Below are 19,937 nucleotides of genomic sequence, written 5' to 3' on the forward strand. Positions count from 1 at the left end.
AACCTGAATTGATGTATTAATTTGACACTGTTTGTCAATGATCAATTTCTGCTAAAATATGGGTTGACTTCATCTATATACTAATTTGATATTTATTGTAATCCTATTTTTTATTCTAGTAGTGGGGACTAAGTTTTCTTCACACACACACAAATTAGAATAACCTTACATCTTCTAAGGTAACAAGCTGTGAAATGTATTCTCCAGGACTACTTTGAAATTATACCCTTAGGTTGACAAGAGAAATCTGACTTCATCCAAATGTATTTTTTTTTTTAACTGATATTCTTCAGTCACCATCTACAGTTGGCTTGATGGTTACTCCTCTTCTTATCTGATCCCAACCAATTAAATGCCAGTGTTTCTCAACTTTTCAGCTAAAGGCGATTTTTAATCCTACTTCTGTGCAAACGAGATTAGTGAGAACTATTTTGCCAAAATCAGCCTTGACTGCACTAACTCTTCCTCCTGTAGACAGGGATCCTATGTTTATCATAAGCCCTTCACTCTTAGACAACTTTTGCACCTTTGCTCTTTTTGCCTCCGTCCATGCGTACGCCAAGAAGCCACCTAAGTAGGAAATAGGAGATTTCCAATTCTGTGAAGATCTCTGGTAATGCTCCAACTGCACCAACCACCTGCCCCAACATTCTGTCAGGCCGGCACAAAGCAGGGTCAATTTTCATTCCAACTCCAATAAGACCCCCTGGAGCTGCACACCGAAGATCATTACGCTCAGTTCACAGTGATACAATTTTGGAAAAGATTGGTTTACACATAAGCTTTCCTTCCCTATCTTTGGAAACAATTCCAGGTTGGACTTCTATCTCCCGGCCCACCTTTAATACACCTTTTAAAATACTACCACCTGCCACACCACCTTTAAGGTCATCAACCTCACAGCCAGGTTTATTGACATCAAAGGACTTAATAAGTCGGGGTTCTGATATGAAGTCTCTTATAGGTACTGGAATTTTCTTTACACTATACTCACAGTCAACTTCAATATCATGTTTTAGCTGAGCAGACATTGGAATAATAGGAGCTCCTTCTGCTACTATACCTTGTACAAATGCAAGGATTTGTTCATATTGTTCTTTAGCCTGACTTTCTTTTACCAAATCAATTTTATTTTGTAGAATCAAAATATGTTTCAGTTTCATAATTTCTATGGCAGCCAGGGGTTCAGTGTCTGAGGCTGAGGACAAGACTCATCACCAGCTGTCAACAGAAGAGCTGCATCCCTCCCGCTGCGCTGTCCAGCACAGTAGCCCTGAAAATATCACGGCCAGGACAGTCAACAAAGGAAACATGTCTGGCCACGTTGAAGTTCCCTTTGGTCCCTGGACTGTCTGTAGGAAACTCATCAGGCGTACTACTTCCCCAGGATCTATGGAAGGGGTGTGGAACTCATTTTCACCGGGGGCCACATCAGCCTCACAGTTGCCTTCAAAGGGCTGAATGTAACTTTAGGACTGTATAAATGTAACTACTCCTTAACCAGGGAGAAGGAGCTCAGAGCTGCTGCAGGGTTAGAAATAAGGTGCTGGGCTGGATAAAACAAGGTGGAGGGTTGGATTCGGCCCATGGGCCTTGTGTTTGCCATCTGTGATCTATAGCATTCTGGCCAAGGACAACTTGCATCATCAAGTTTATAAATTTTGGCATTAGCATACCCAAGTTTGATTGTGATGTTTCTTTCTAACTCATTTTTAAACCTGACAGTGTGAACTGCAGAAATAGCTTTGACAACTATAGATTTTCCATGAGCAACATGACCGATTGTGCCTATGTTAATTGTGGCTTGTCTGCTGATAACTTCCTGTCAGAGTGGAGTCAGCTTGGTAACATCCAAGGCGGCGAGATCCTGATGAGAAAGATGTGGCTGTCCCAGAGTCACACTGGCCTCACCACCCGTCATCTTGTCTGGAGAGGAAGGACAATATAACTAACTCTTGAGCAGCTAAAATAGTTTCTCTTCCTGGTGGCTAGGACTCTTCTTTTTAATTATTGTATTTTTTTTCATTACCATTTAGTCCCCTTATAACTCCCTCCCGCCTTCCCTGTAATCACCACACTGCTGTCTATGTCCACGAGTTCCTTTTCCTTTTTAGAGCAGGATAACAGCTAAGAGAGGATGGTAGGGGTGAGTTGATACTATTGCCTCTAAGTCATAACAAGGTGGTGCAATGTGTTAGAATAGAGATGTTTGAATTTATGGGCAAATTTATAGGAGTTATGACTGCAGTTGGTTTTGGTGGTGTTGCTTTGTTGCTTTATCTAGGTTCATTGTGCATATAAATACATGGTTGCTCCAGATAAACATCGTGACTGGACGGACAAGTCAGCTACATAAAAGGGACCCCTTTCAGAGGAAGACTAATTCAACACAAGCATCTCGTCCACGCTCATGCTGCCCCACCTGCTGAAATCTGCCCATAGAACGACTGTCACTCCCCTGACCAGATGAGCCAGACCAAAGATTCCCCAGGCCTTACGGACTGCTAGATCAATACCTGGTTAAGGAGACGTGAAATTCTTAATCCTGCCAGAGCTCAGAACCTCTCTTTCCTCCCTGTTCATTTAAAAAAAAATAGGGAGGTGGTAATACATTGTGATCCACCCCCCAAATATCTGCTAGTTCCACATTCCTAGTGTTAGGTCCCACCTGATTGAAAAAGGAACCTCTCCATAGTTAATAACTTGGCATCCGTATTTTATAATCAGTTGATATATTTCTTGGTATATATAACTATTGAAGTCAATACTAAAGTAATTTGTGAGCTCTTACTAAATATAAAAGTCACTAAATTTTTCAGATCTGAAAATTCACTCTGTGCTGAGCTATTGGAAAATGCTGTGAAATATTGGGTTGAAACAACATGGGTAATTTATTTTATGTCATTGTTTTAAACTAAAGAAATATTGAATTAGTTAAACCATTTTTTTAATGTTTGGAAATACAGATTTACAGATATGGGGTGCTCACATGAATTGGGTTCTTTATGTAAATTGTAATAATCAATAACTGAAGGTCAAAAATGTGAAAAAAACATGCTATTATGTTTTTCTGCTTGACAAGATAGATACTGCCAGGTCAAAGTGAACTGAGGTAGTTCCTGGGCAAGTGACTGACTTTTCATTCTAAGCAGATCCCTGGACTTGTATCACCATGTTGTTGTACCCAAGTGATGCTGTGTGCTAAAATTATGTCCAGAATGCCTCTGGGGGTAAGTCAATGCATGCAAAATTACACCCACTTCAAAAGTATAATTCTGATCCCTTTATTTCTTTTTACTGTCCACATTATTATTCATATTATGATACAATTTCACAAGTTACAATGCTCCTTCATGTCCTCCAAATTTTATAACCCGGACACTACTTGATTGCCATCTCAACCTGTTTATTGCAAGTGAGGAGAAGATAACCAAAATGTATTTTTAAATACTCTCTGATCAGACATGCTATGAATCCCAAAGCATAACCATGTTAGTGTATTTTATCTTTGCTAATAAGATTCCCTTGGAAATAATAAGCAGAATAGTTCAGTAATTTAAAAACTAGCACATTATTACTTTAATAGGAACTGTGAATATTTTATCACCATAATCCCCGATGAATAATTCTGCTTTGTTACTTTCCCTTCAAGGAGAAGAATATGTGAAGTTATGTGTGATGATAGACTCTCTAGAAAGCCTTTGAGATGCTCTACACAGTGGCTCTGAAAATCTTGGGCATTCTCCTCAGGATATTAAGAGATAGTGTTCAAACTATGAAGCAATTATTTGTCAAAATTCTCTAAATATTGAGATCAGCTTATCATACCCCTTTTGAATTTGCATTTTTATCATTTTATTTGTATCAAATCTCTTGCATACTAATTAGACTTACGTCTGTAGGATTCCTTCATTAATATCAGTTCTCTGCCTTTTGTCACAGTGGCACACACTCCTATTTGCCCAACAGTTTCACCAAAGACTCTTTACTGAGTACCTACTATGGCAGAGAAAGCAATGCTCACCAAATACTGCATTTGCTCTCCTACATTTGTCGGAATATGTTGCATTTAGGTAGAGGTTATGAGACTAGTTATGGCTAATGTGTGACAAGCCAAAAAGAATTTCTTAGTAATGTCTTTCATATTAACAGTCATGGTATCTCAAGGCCTGCATTTGATGAAACCTTATTTTACTTAATAATGTCCCCCAAATCATTCATATCATTTTTATTACAGTATAGTATTTTAATTTTTCTACTTTATTTTAGTTAATTTTGTTAATCTCTTATTGTGCTTGTCAGATTATACATACATAAACTGTGTTCTCTGTTTTTCTCTAGCTTTACTAAAATATAATTGACATTAACATTGTGGAAGTTTAAGGTGTATAAGTCGTTAATTTGATATACTTATACACTGCAAAACTATTATTAGTGCAGGTTTAGTTAACACATATCCCCAGCTATAATTACCATTTCTTTTTGTTGTGAGAACTTTTAAGATGTTCTGTCTTTGCAAATTTCAAGTATATAATAGAGAGCACTATTAACTGCAATCACCTTGCTGCGTTAGATACCCCAAACTTATTCATTGTATTACCCCATTGTACCCTTTAACCAGCTTCTCTTTATTTCCCCCACCTCTCAGCCCCTGGTAATCACCAGTTCACTGTGTTTGCATGAGTATGGCTTCTATAGATTCCATGCACAAACTACATCACACAGTGTATGTCTTTCTCTGTCAAATTAATTTCACTTAACAGAAAACCCTCAAAATCCATCCATGTTGACATAAACGGCAGAATTTCCTTCTTTCTTGTGGCTGAATAATAGTCCATTGCATGTATGTTTGTATGTATACACTCATATATCTATTTAACATAATCTTCAAGATCCTGATTTTATTTTCTCTGGATATACAACCAGAAGTGAAATTGCTGGATTATATGGTATTTCTCTTTTTAATTTCTTGAGGAATATCCACACTATTTTCAATAGTAGCTGTACTAATTTACCTTCCTACCAATAGTGCATTAACAGTTCCTTTTTTTTCCCACATTCTTGCCAACAACTGTTATCTCTTCTCTTTTTGATAATAGTCATTCTAACAGGTATGACATGGTGTCTCATTACAATTTTGAATTACATTTCTCTAATAATTAGTGATGTTGAGCATTTTTTCATGTATCTGTTCGCCATTTTTAAAAGTGGCATTTTTGGAAAAATATATACTCAGTTTTGTTCATTCATTTTTTAATTAGATTGCCTAATTTTCAGTTGTTAAGTTGTATGCATTTTGTATATATTTTGGGTACTAAACCTTTATCCAATACATGGATTGCAAATATTTTCTTCCATTCCATCGGTTGCCTTTTAATTACATTGACTGTTTATTTTGTTGTACAGAAGCTTTGATGTAATGCCACTTGTTGATTTTTGCTTTTGTTACCTGTGCTGTTGTTGTTATATCTAAAAAAGACACTGCCAGGACTAATGTCAAGAATTTTTTTCTCTATATTCTCTTCAGTAGTTTTTCTGTTTTGGGTCTTATATTTAAGTTTTTAATCTATTTCAAGGTAATTTTTGTGTGTGTTGTAAATTAGGATACTAATTTCTTTCTTCTGCATGTGGTTATCCAGTTTTCCCAACACCATTTATTGAACAGCCTGTACTTGCCCCACTGAGTATCATTGGCTCCTTTATCAACAGTTGACAGTATATGTGAAGGTTTATTTCTGGGATCCCTATTTTATTTATTTGGTCTATGTATCTAATTTTATGCCAGCACCATACTGTTTTCATTACTGTAGCTTTTTGTAGTATAATTTGAAATCAGAAAGTATGATCCCCCAGCTTTGTTCTTTCTCAGGATTGCTTGGCTATTCAGGGTCTTTTGAGGTTCCATTAAAATTTTAGAATTTTTTTTTTTACTCTGAAAAATACCATTGTGATCCTCATAGAAATTACATTGAATACATAGATGGCTTCAGGTAGTATGAAAAATTTAACAATATCAATTCTTCTGATACACTAATACAGGTATCTGTTCATTTGTTTTTGCCTTTTTATTGTTTAAGTCAAAGTCTTATACTTTTCCGTACACAAATTTCTCACCTCCTTAGATAAACTTATTCCTGAATGTTTAAATGTTTTAATGCTATTGTGAATAGAATTGTTCTCTTCAGTGCTTTTTTTTTAGATACTTTGTTGTTATTGTATAGAAACACAAATGATTTCTGCATATTGATTTTGTATCTTGCCACTTGAATGTATTGATTAGTTTTAACAGTTTCTAGGTGGTCTTTAAGATTTTCCATATATAATATCATACAATCTGTTTGACAGCTCTTGGTTTTGTTGAACTTGCCATTGTTTTTCTGTATCTATTTCCTATTTTTTTGCTCTGAACTTTGTTATTTCCTTCCTCTTGGGAACTTGGGGTTTAGCTTGTCCTTCTTATTCTACTTCCTTGAGGTGTAAGTTAGATTGCTGATTTCAGAAGTTTTTAAAGATAGTCATTTATAGCTATAAATTGTTTCCCTTAAAAACTCGTTTTGCTGCATTCCATGTTTGGTATGTTATAGTGCCACTTTCATTTTTAAAAAAATTTCTCCCTTGACCCATTAGTTGTTGAGGCATTGTTTAAAAAGTTCACATATATATGAATTTTCTACTTTTCCTTCTGTTACTCATTTCTAGTTTCAAACCATTGCTGTTGAAATGGATGCTTGATATGATTTCATTCTTAGACTTATTAAGATTTATTGGCCTAACATAATCTATCTGAAGAATTTTCCGCATAGATATAAAAAGAGTGTGTTTTGCTGTTGTTGGATGCAATGTTCTATGTATTTGTTGGGTCCATTTAGTCTAGCAGGGGTGTCCAACCTCTGGTGTCTCTGGGCCACACTGGAAGAAGAAGAGTTGTCTTGGACCATTAAATACACAAGCACTAACAAAAACTGATATGCAAAAAAAGTTTTAAGTAAATTTATGATTTTGTGTGGCCACGCTGATAGTCATCCTGGGCTGTATGTGGCCTGCAGGCTGGTGGTCGGACACTCCTGGTTAGAGCATAGTTCAAGTCCAACATTCCCTTTTGATTTTTCTATCTGGATAATGTAGCCATTGTTGAAAATCAGTTTTTAAAGCCCTCTAATATTACTGTGTTGTTTCCTATTTCTCCCTTCACATCTGTCAGTATTTAATATATTTAGGTGCTTTGATGTTGGATGTATATATATTTATGATTATTATATCCTCATGACAAATTGGCCCCTTTATCATTATATAATGGTCTTTTTTATCTCTTCATAACAATTTTTAGCTTAAAGTTTATTTTGTCTTTTAAAAGCATAGCTATCGTTGCTCTCTTTTGGTTTCCATTTGAATAATTACCTTATCCTTTCCTTCGCTTTGAGTTTTTGTGTGTCCTGAAAGCTAAAGTGAGTCTCTTATAGGCAGCATATAGCTGGATGCTGTTTTTTATCCATTTAGCCACTCTACTTTTCCATTGAAGAATTTAATCCATGTACATTTCGAGTAGTTACTGACTGAAAAGGACTTAGTACTTGCCATTTAATTAGTTGCTTCCTGCCTGTTTTGTAGTTCTCTCTTCCTTTCTCTCACTCTTAATTCCATTTATGAAGAGATGATTTTCTATAGTAATATGCTTTGATTCCCTTCTCTTTATTGTATGTGAATCTATTACCAGTTTTTGTGTGTGTTTACCATGAGAATTACATAAAATATCTTACAGATGTAACTTCGCATTTTAGGCTGATAACAACTTAACTTTGATTGCATACAAAAAGTCTACCCTTACACTTCTCTTATGTTTTGATGACACAGTTTATCTCTATATATTGATATCAATTCATAAATTACTGTAGATATAATTACTTTTACTATTACTGCCCTTTAACCTTATTCTAGACTGAAGTGATTACCATACCACCATGTTACAGTATTAGAGTATTTTCAATTTGACTCTATATTTATCTCTACCAGGATGTTGCATATTTTCATATGGTTTTATGTTACTAATTAGAGTCCTTTCATTTCAAGTTGAATAGCTTCTCTTCATATTTCTCTTCCTATTTTAGGCAGGTGTAGTGGTGATAAGTTCCATTACCTTTTGTTTGTCTTGCAAAGTCTATCCCTCATTCTGAAGGCCAGCTTTGCCAGGTAGAGTATTGTCTGTCTGAAGTTTTGTTTTGTTTTTTATTTCAGCAATTTTAGATCATCAGATTCTCTCCAGACTGGTGAAGTTTCTGCTGAGAAATTCAATGACAGCCTTATGGGAGTTCCCTTATAAATGACAAGCTTCTCTCTTGCCACTTTTAAAATTTGTTCCTTGTCTTTTATTATTGACAGATTTTTTTAGAATGTGTCTTGGAGAAGACCTAATCATGTTAAATGTGTTTGGTTACCTATTAGCTTCAAGAACGTGTATTTCAAATCTCTCCCCAGATTTGGGAAGTGTTTGGCCGTTATTTTCTAATAAGCTTTCTTCCCCCTTCTCCCTCCCTTTTTCTTTTGGAACTTATTTATATTCCAATTATTCCTTCTGAGGGTATCCCATAGGTCTCCTAGACTTTCTTTGCTCTATTTCATTCTTTTTTCTTTTATCTTCTCTGATTGAATAATTGCAAACATCCTGTCATATAACTCACAAATTCTTTTTTTCTGCTTGATTCATTTTTTTTGTTGATACTTCTATTTCATTTTTTAATTTCCTTTATTATATTACCCAGTTCCAGAATTTATTTTTGGTTCTGTGTTTATGATTTTTATCTCTTTGTTAAACTTCTCATTTTGGCAATATATTATTTTCCTGATTTGCTTCTTTTCTTATAACTTATTGGGCTTCCATAAAATAGCTATTTTTAATTCTTTGTTAGATAAATGGTAGATCTGCGTCATTGGAATCAGTGACCGGAAGAGTATTCTGATTCTTTTGTGGTACCATCATTCCTTGCTTTTTCATGTTCTGTGAGATCGTGCATTGCTGTCTTGTATTTGAAGTAGCAGTCACCTCCTCTTGTCTTCACTAACTTCCTTTAAGGGAGAAACACCTACCATCAGCTCTGCTAGGGATTCTCAGGCTTTTTCAGACGTCTCTTGGTATATCTGATCCACATTTCTTGCTCACTTTTGTGGTAGAATTCTTAAGCTTGTATGCCCTTTCTTGAACCTGGAACACAGCATTCTGAGTGCTGACAGCCTTCTCTTTGTTTTCCTAAGAGTGGCACTAAAGTTCAAGTTTGTGATCTCTGCCTAACCCTTATATTCTGGCAGGCTTTCTGTGCATGCTCACTACCCACCTGTCAAAGCTCATTCTCACTCCCATCAAGAATAAATGCAAGAAGCCAGCCACATAGTGTTTATGTATTTGTGGGTGGGAGCACGAACGGGAGTGCACATAGGCTAATATGGGAATCCATAAGCTACGTGTCCTCAGCAGCTCATGGGTGGGCTTCTTGATGGAGTTCACGACACAGTTAGGCTCCATATCCCTTTAATTCTCTCTGAGAGTCCTATCTACTGCCTGCCCAGCCTTCTCCCTTCCCTCTAGTCATGTAGCTCATGATTCAGTGCTCTGGAAGAGGCAGAAGAAAAATAGGCTTTTTTGGTTTCATCACTCGCAGTTGGGGAAGCTGAGTGCTCACACACTTGCTCTCATTAACCCCCTTGGAGAAATCACAGGCCCAGAAGATCAATGCTGGCCCTGAGCTGTACTGTTTTGGGAAGAGGTGTAATGTCAATTGTCTGTCTTACTCTCTCCAGATGTCCAAACTCATTGTTTGTTTGTGTGTTTGTTTCCAAGGATATGGTGGAACTTCTCCACCGGAAACTTGAACTTCTGCAAAGGCTGTCCTGTCTGTGTGTGATTATTAAGATGAAGTTTTCCAGTGTTTCCTGCATCACAGCTGAGAGGGGCTATAGATGTTTCATGGGTCAATGCAGGGCCTAAAGCCAGAAGTGACTTCTATATGCCTACCACTTAACACAAAGGCAAGTGAGACTCTTCCCCAGGACCTCGGCATTGGGTGCTGAATCCCATAGCTGTCACAAAGGCGCTTTTGTCTGTGGATGAATGCCAAATTTTTGTCGAGGAAGGGACCTGCGGAAGGGACTTGAGGAGGGACATCTCACTCAGCCATGTCGCTCATGTCATTTACTATATGTGCTCTTTCTTTCACTGCTACATCAGTCTTGGGAGGTAGTTTGGGACTGAACAGGGCAGCTACTATACACTGTCCTAATTAATACAGGAACTAACATACACAGTATAAGGAAATCAGAGCAAAGGGAAAATTATAGAACAAATAAGGTTATTTAAGAAGCAATGTTAATACATTAAATGTATGCCTTGATATCCTAATTATTTGTATAAGTAGGCCTCAAAATTAATTATAAAGTTTTAAGAAGTCAGTGTAAAAGAAAAACACAATTGGTTACCTTTTGCTGCAATAATATAAAAACAAAATAGTTGATTGGGTGAAACACCTATTGTCGATGTTAAGACAGACAGAAATCTTCCCTTAATTTTCTTAGACAGAGCAACTGACCTAATGAAGTGATTTATTCTCGATGCCATTTGAATGCAGAGCCATGTACTGTTTCTGTCAGAGGAGATGTTTCTCAAATTTACTTTGATTATGTAAGCCCTCAAAAATGATTATTCTTGAGGTTCAGTTAGGTCAGGTTTTATTTATTGCTTATTTGATAGGAACTTGTCAACATTCTGCAAAATATTCCAACTTTGAAATATATTGTCCGCATAAAATTCTACTTGAAATGTTTACAGAAATTAAGACATTTTTATGTCCAATCAATTGTTGTATTAAAAATGTAACTGAGTTCAAATTAGAGTACTTGCTTAAACACCATAAATTGTTTCTCTGAATTAAGAGTTGTTCCTTAAAACTTTTCCTTTTCTAGCTTGTTTACTAAAAGGAATGTTACAAGAATGCAATGTGGTTTAAACTTCGTGAAAAATTTCACATAAATGCATCTAGAAATTTCCAAATAACGGCTGTGTTGTTAGAGAACATACTTTATACCTGATTATTTTTTAGTTGCAGCACTTCTATTTATATGGGCAAAATATTGGTAGAAAAAATAAGAATCATTTTCTTTCTTTTTTTCTCTTGTTTTGGGGATAGAGGTATTTTGACAATTTGATTTCTAATTCATTTTTAAAGAGAATCATGAAGAAACACTTAGAGAGGTTGCATATTTTTTAAAGCATGATATCAATAATGAAAACACCGTCTTTCTTGAAAAAGCTTTGCTCTGCAAACCTGAGATTTCATGGACACTTTATGGGACTCAATGCTCCATGAGGGCAAAATATTCATACTGGGTTCTGGGTCAATGTAAACACGAAACATCAAAAGATGAGATGAAATGGTTTTGAATATGGTTTTCAACTATATTGTACCCACTTGAACTTCAGGCATATTTCTGGCTACCTTACATACAATGGTTTAGCAGCTCTCTTAAAACAAAGCAACCTGAGAAGGATATCCTTCACCAGTCACCACAATGTGTCCCTACTATTACCTAAGAGAAAAAAAAAACCCAAAAAACAAAAACGCCATCATATGCTTTGCAGCCTTTATTCAAAAAGAAAGTCGTGTTTACTCCGATTTAATTTAGGATTTTTTTGTGATATTGAGAAATTACTGGAATGTTGTGAAATTCATTGAAACAAAACACCCTACTGATTTCTGATAAAAAAAAAAGTTTGAATATTAATAATGAACAACCACTATGGAAAAACAGTATGGAATTTCCTCAGAAAACTAAAAATGGAACTGCCTTTTGATGCAGCAATTCCACTGCTAGGATTATATCCTAAGAACCCTGAAACATCAGTCCAAAAGAACCTATGCACCCCAATGTTCATAGCAGCAAAATTCATAATAGCCAAGTGCTGGAGGCAACCTAAGTGCCCATCAGCAAATGAGTAGATCAAAAAACTATAGTACATTTACACAATGGAATATTATGCAGCAGAAAGAAAGAATGACCTACCCTTTGCGACAGCATGGATGGAACTGGAGAGCATTATACTAAGTGAAATAAGCCAGGCGGTAAAAGACAAATAGCGTATGATCTTACCTTTAACAGGAACCTAATCAACACAATGAACAAGCAAGCAAAGTATAGCAAAGACATTGAAATTGAAAACAGACTGACAGTGACCAAAGGGGAGAGGGGAGGGGATAATGGGGGAAAAGGATGAGGGGTTTATAGGAACAATTATAAAGGACACATGGCCGATAACAAGGGGGGTGGAAACAGGGAGGGACATGGGGAGGGCTGTGGTAATGGGGAGGGGTGGGAGATAAAGGCAGAAACTATACTTGAACAACAATTTAAAAAATGTTTAAAAAATAATAAAAGTAAAAAAAAGAAATAAAATACTTAAAAAGTACATAAATATGGTAAAATTATTTCTAAGATCCTTGTTATACTAAGTCAAATATTTCAACAACCTTCCTTTTTTTTTTCTAGTTTGATTTCCAGATATGCTGTGCCAAGTATATTGGAATTCAGTCGGGGCAGGTCCATTGTGCTATGATCAGAATAGTTTTCTCATCTTCATCAGTTTTAAAGATTCACTTCACACATTGAAAATAGTTTTTCACAGGTAGGTTTCACACGCAGACAGTTATTCTAAAGAGAATTGACAGATGGTAGAGAATTTTAAAAATTCACAAGCTGCTTAAAATAGAAAGAGATTGATAGAAATATAAACTTGATAATTGTGAAATACAGCATATTAAATCAACTGATTACAAAAGAATTAAAATTGAAAAATAAAGTCCAGTCACTCAAAACCTGTATTACTTTTAATAATGCTTTCCATTGCACATCATGGGCAATCATTCACTCCTTTTTAAAGTAAAATCATTCCTTTTTATTTTTTCATTTTACTATTGTCTGGCCACATAGCACCTTTTTTTAAAAAAATGTATTTTTATTTTAGTTGTAAAGCACTTTCTTACTTAAACTGCCGCCATTTCTGAGGTATTTAGCTGCATTGGAAACAAGCATAGGTTTTACTGCAATAGCAGGAATTCATTTAACCACCAAATTCCCTCCATTAGCCAAACTCATCATTATATTAAAGAAGTCTTCAGCAGAACACTTAACTGCAGCCAATCGGGTTGTCACAATGGGGTTATATCACCCTTTCATTACAGTGAAATGGGCCGAACATTTACAGAGAATTAAAGCACAGAATTATGGACCTTAGAATATGATCCACAGCACCATTTCCTTGAGATTATAAAGTCTGTGAAACCAAGTGTCTATTTTCAGTTCTGTTAATATAATCTGTTATCTCACCTACAAAAGCACACATCAGCACTGGAGAGGAATCACTATTCTCCTCTCATTTTTTTGTAAGTAATTAACTCCTTCAGGAAACTAGGATACTGTTTATCATGTACAGAGTGACCTTCTATAGATGCGATGGCTCTGTTTGATTGTTATTTATTATATCAGTATAGCATTGATTTGGAGGAAAAACGGTAGGTTTTAGGTCATATACAAGTGATTTATTGTAGAAGCTAGAAATCTTTCTGGTGAAATTATAGGAGAATAATTAATCTCTGTTGCTCTTAGGTTTTCCCATCTAGAATATGATGAAAATAAGACCTAAATACAAAGGTTACTGTATTATATTTAATTTATATAAATTATCCCTTCTACACTTTTTATCTCATAAAATAGTGTTACCATCTTCCTTGTTCACAAATAAGAAACCTAAATATTACTTGTTTTCTCTCTCTCTTCATAATTCAAACCCAGTAAGTCAGTTAACCTCTTTACTCCACTACCACTGTCATTTCCAAAACTGATATTTATTGGTCTCTAAGTCTCAGTTTGGGCTGCTTCAATTCTCTGCCATGATGGCAGATTGATCTTTCTAATACCTAAAATCTGACCGTGTCATTTAATTTTAGTGACTCCACATAAATCTTCACGTTTCTAATAAGACATTCAAAGCCCATCTCTGCCAAGCTTTGGCTCTGTTCTTCCTCCCGTAGACCAACAAACACACACACACATCAATCTAGCTACACTGAATTATTTCTAGTTACCTTAATACTTTATATGTTTTCCTTCTCACTCCAGCGTGTCTTCATTGTAATTGTCTACCTGGAACTTACAGATTTCACAAGAACTGACTAGCCATTACCACTTTTAAGTCCACAAATGAAATATCACCTGGTGTGTGAAGAAGTCTTGAGTGATAATCTAAGCTGGGTGTCGCTGCTTTCACGCAGTAAGAGAGTACAAGATTGAGATTATGACTTGTTCACCATCTTATACTCATGGCTACTCTTCCATGGGACAGACATTGACCGTCATACTAGTATAGATGGTAGAAAGTGGGTCTCAAATTAAAACAAAATCGAGGCAAATATGTCTGGGAAAGTAGTATTTTAGGCGACCTTAAGATATCTATTTCTATCCATTCGTTAACATGCATTAAAAAACCAGAATGGCCTTGTGTTAAGGATGATGGCCCCTGCACAGAAGCCAAGTGCTTATAATGTAGCCTTTCTTTTTTTCTGTAAAGTCTTCTAAGAGGATCTGATGTGGGCCCCCAGTATGGACATGTGGTATGAAATAGGGAGAGGGACAATTTGTCCACTTGTCCCAGCAATGATGATCATTTTAATAAATTGGAGATGGCAAGTACCAGTGATATTTGCATTATTATTGTTAATGTGATCGCATTTGTATTCACAGACTGGTGATGCCTCAAGGCATAGGTGATATTTTTAATTAAATGTCATACAAAAAGGGGGCATGCAAACATACTGTGAACACACTCACTTAGTTAGATTTATACATATTTAGTTATTTTACGTATGGTAGAAACTGGGCTTTCGAATTTGGCCACCAGACACTATCCTCAACCTAAATACTCAGTTATTTTAAAAGACATTCATGTCATGTAAAATGTCTCTTAATTAAGGCCTGTAAGTTTACCTGTTTTAAAAATGACACTATCAGGTAAAATGTTACTGTCATTTTAAAAACATTTGTCAAACTTAAAAGACTTCATATTACTGATAACTAAGCAATTTTAGGTGAAAGAGATTTTTCAATAAGTTCATTTTTATTAATGTTCGCATGCTCATGCCCTAATATTCTTTTCTCATTTGAAAGGTATTTAAAGGGATGTGACTTCACGTCATGTTTCCTGTGTAGAGTTCCTTCCTCTGTAGAATTCCTTGATGATAAGTCCCATGTAAATGATGGATAAGGCTAATGCTTCAGTTCATATAAGAACCGTGTTTTTGTAACACAATCTAGTCTACATCTTCATCTGTTCTCATTTCAAATCACTTTTCTTTTTTTGTCACATGTTGAAAATGGATGACAGCAGGTTATCAAAGCACCATGTAATAGTCACAGTATCACATATGTTTCATCTCTACTATATATGGGTCAAAATTCATTGAAAAGGAGAAGACAAAGTCTTTAGTAATAAGATTTGAGAACATAGTCATTCTATAGACTTTGAAAGGTCTGGCTGTAATCAGAAGTTAATATAATAGAAAGAATTGTACTATAGGAATACACATTAGCTGTTATCATTTTGGAAATGGGAACATCAGCTAATAATAATCACAGCATAAGGAAAAGAGAGACTTTATCTATCTTAAGAATATTAATCACAGGATTAGCCTACTGAGGAGGTTTTAAAATATCATTTCTAGGCCTTCAGTAAAGAGGGTGGATATAATTCTTATTATTCTGGATCAGGTAATTTTCTAGGGTTCCTTACAGCTTTCTCATACCATGTGATTAAAAAAGATAGAAACAAAGTGGTAATAGAATCAATAATGCATATTTTCAGTAAAATCATGTCTTTCAGAAATATATTATGGTACAATTTTAAGGGAAATATCAAGAACTAAATTTACACCCCTATGAAGTTAAACAGGGAGAAAAGAAGACCCCAATCGTAGCCAATAGAATAGAGGATCACACCATTTGCCTGGAGGGGGAGCAAGACCAAAGGAGAAATTAGTAAAATAATAATATAAAAAATAAGAAAATTTATCACAGTAAATTTTAAAAGCAAAACCCTTCTAAGCGTATATGACATAAATGTATTAGTTTTGAAAAACTGGAGAAATAGCCTCTACATTTGTTAGAAGGGCTGCTTTTCCTTCTTAAAGAGGTAAATTAAAAACAATTCTAAACTATATTCTCTTTATCGAAGTGTTAAAGTGCTGCTTTTGTTTTTTAAACCATAATTTGAACTTCTATTTTAAGTTTTAAATGTGGAGTCTCCCTTGTTTTCACTCAGTCTTGTCTCAAAGACCCACTTCCTTGGCTTCTCCTCTTTCCGTTCACAAGGGCACACAACGCTTTCCCTGTCCTCCACCTGCGCTGTCCACCAGCCCTGATCTTACCAGCTGATTCTCGGTCTTGTGAGCTGAGTTTCAGTCTTGCATCTCACTGGAGCCCTTCAAAACTAACAACCAATTCCCTTTTCTCCAAAAAGGTCATCACTGCAGCCAGAAGTGGACTCATTTTCTTTTTCTCTTTTAAAGTTCTTTGTGTTTCTCTCTGGGAAAATATAATACACACTCTCATGTACTGGTAATATATCTGTGTGTGTGTATGTGTGTGTCTTATCATTTCCACTGAAGTTTAAAATCTTCAAAAAGAAGTAAAGTCGAGTTAACAGTTATTTTCTTCTGTAGCCTCTAGTGTGTTCTCTACACAGAGGGGAGCTCCAATCTCTGAGTGATGGAAACATAACACATCTCATTCATTTATTCAGAAAACATTTGTCTATATGCTGAGGGTCCATGTAAAATTAGGGTACATTTCAGTGACTGATAATTTAAATTAGAAGAATTCAAGCTATGTGTTTATATTCAATGTACCATTTTACCTAAAATTAAGGGATATCATTATTGCAGAAGATGGAGGGTTTTTGTTTTTGTTTGTTTGTTTGTTTTGTTCAGAGAGACCTCGCTTCTACTCAAATGCTATGTAATGTGAAGGAATTAATCTGTTTGAGCTTCAGTTCATTCCCTTATAAAATACAGAAACACTTAGCTTACAGTTCATTGTAAGGGGTAAAGGCCAATACATGAAAAGTGTTTAGTCTGGTGCCTGGCACAGGTGGTTAGCATGAAATTCCCCTATGATGGGTTGATAGCCAATAAGGTGGACATTAGTTTATTATTTTCTTTAAAGTAAATCCTAGGACACTACTCTCTTATGATTACAAGAGAAAATTAAGTTTTTTACACATGAAAACTGACAGGGAGAACACATATTCCATTTTCTTAAAATAGTATCTTTCAATTATTTACCCATCTAAGTCAGCACAGTACTTACCTTTGGGACCCTTTTTTAAATTTCTTTGAAAAATACAAAAGTAAACTGACCTAATTTTTGAACTTTCCGTCTTAATTTAAAAACTTAAAGCATGAAATTTAATTTTAGCAGAAGATTTTTATCATGCAGGATTTAAAATATATTATATATAATGAAACATATGGACAGAAGCTAAGATCCAAGTTCTATAGTGAGTCTATATTCTCACTTACCCTGGGTAGGCAGACCCCCAGCACAGACATGCAGAGAGACATGATTTACCCCAAATAGACATGTTTTCCGACAGGAACAGGATTTTCCCCCTTCTCATTGTGATAAAGCAGACATTTTGGGCTCCTGGTATCCATAGTTTTTAGTCTAACTGGCATGTTGGGGAACATCCCTTTCACGGTGTCTTCCTTCCCAGATCAGAAGTCCACATCACTTAGGGGTGAAGGGGTGACTAAGGCCCAGGGATAAAGAGCATTTCATTCTTCTGCCCACAGAGACTGTGCACATGAAACTAAGAAAACCACAGGCCCAGGACCCAAGTTCACACTAGTGGAGGAAGGAAAACTTCTCCTTTCCTGATGGAACTAAACCTAGAAGGCTACAGCCTATTAGCCGACAGAAGCCGTCTTGCTGCCTCGTAGATCTTAATGAGAAAGCCCTAAAACAATGAGAGAGAGCCAAAAGAAGATGAGAAGAGAGAGGCACCTCTGGGGTAAACAGAAAAATGATCCCCAGAGAGATCCCTATTAAAATCTCTGGAGCCAATGGATATGTAATGTTAGTGTAAAAGGGATTTAAGGCTGCGTGTGAAATTAAGGTTGCTTATCAGTTGACCTTAAAATAGAGTTTATCCTGGTGGGCTCAATGTAAATAGAAGGGTCCTTAAAAGGTGGAAGTGGGATGCAGGAGAGTCTGTTGCAGAATGATTCGTGATGGGGATGACTTCATCAGCCACTGCTGGGTTTTTTTTAATTTTATTTATTTATTTTTTAAAATTTTTATTGTTATTCAGTTACAGTTGTATGCCTTTTCTGGTTTTGAAGATGGAAGGGGGCAACAAGCTAAGGAATGTCGATGGCCTTCAGAGACTGGAAAAGGAAAAAAAAAGTCAGATGGTTCCCAATAGCCTCTAGAAAGACATGTAGTTATACCTATGACTTGATTTTAACCCAGTGAGACCCATTTCAGACTTCTGACCTCCAGATAAATAAGATAACAAATCTGCACTGTTTTAAGCCACTAAGTTTGTGGTAATATATTACAGCAGCCATAGGAACACAGTGCTCTCTCTATGAATTCTTCAATATGCCCACTATAATTGCAGTGAGATGAGGCACACTTTTATTTTTTTGCTTACAGCATCTATGGTTAGTGTGTCGTAGTTTACCAGTTAGGCACTTTGGCTATAAATAAGGATCAAGGAGCAGGCTTTATTGGGAAAATGTACACACCAGGACTCAGTCAGAACAGAAGGCCCGGGTCTCCTTATTCTCATTGACTTTCCATTGTGAGCTTTACTAGGGCTAGCTGGGCACACAGTAAGAACAGGTGTTCCACAGAGGGACCTGGCCTCATCTCACCTCCTAGGAAAATTATATTGAAGATTAGAGTAATCAGGTTTTCTCCTCTTACTGACCCCCGAATGGTAGATTTTTCCCAGTAAAGCCTATTACTTTACCCACAGTTTGTGTTACTGTGCAATTCACTCTGAGCCCTGGCACATGCAGGTGGGAGCCTCGAAAAGGACTCACCTTGCATGACAGCTTAAGCACATTTGGGGCAATTTCTGTCATTTCCAGCTGAGCTAGTTGTTACTGAATACAGTGATATTAGAATTGTATCTTCTTTTTAGAATTCTCTTAGATATTGATCCTAAATTCTCTGGAGTACATTAGAATTTCACTCATATATTTGTTTATTCATTTGTTCTTTCAGACAATGCAATTCATTAAGCACATGATTATAATCTACATGCTGAAAGCATAAAAATAAATAACATATATCTCTCCTCAAGGAATTCATGGATTAAAAGGGCAAATGAGTAAATAAGCAGAAATCACAATGTAATATGATATGGGCATTTTTCATGTAAGGGAATAGAAAGATAACACAAAGAAGTATGATTAAAAGACTCATAGATTTTAGCTATATATACAATCTGTACTCAAGTATAATTATTCTCTTTTCAAAAGGGAAGGAAGTGAATTATGAGATAAAATGATTAGATAGAAACATGCTTCCTGACTAGAGAATACACGTCTGCATTTTTTGGCAGGAGGAACAGCTGAATATGTCAATTCAAGTACAGAGGCTTCACTATAGTAGGTGCTTAATGAATACTTGTGGAATAAATGTCTAAATGGATAATTAGCAAAAAATAGCTGATGGTACCTAAATGATGTTACTAATTGTCACTGCTAATAAACATGTGCATTTTGAAGTAATTTGTAATTATACAAATTAGAAAAAAATTGTATTGAATTTAACTTTGACAAATAGCATATTGAATAGTGACTAAAAGAAACTAGATGCTTTGTGGTTACAGAAAT

At 35.8% G+C, this 19,937-nt stretch overlaps 1 pseudogene; it reads right to left on the reverse strand.

Annotated features, from left to right (window-relative positions):
• Positions 1 to 289: 289 nt before the first annotated feature.
• On the reverse strand, positions 290 to 1,921 carry LOC112302880 (eukaryotic translation initiation factor 2 subunit 3, X-linked-like; annotated as a pseudogene).
• Between the last annotated feature and the right edge of the window lie 18,016 nt (positions 1,922 to 19,937).

This window comes from Desmodus rotundus, chromosome 1 (genome assembly GCF_022682495.2).
Source record: "Desmodus rotundus isolate HL8 chromosome 1, HLdesRot8A.1, whole genome shotgun sequence".
NCBI classification, from domain to species: domain Eukaryota; kingdom Metazoa; phylum Chordata; class Mammalia; order Chiroptera; family Phyllostomidae; genus Desmodus; species Desmodus rotundus.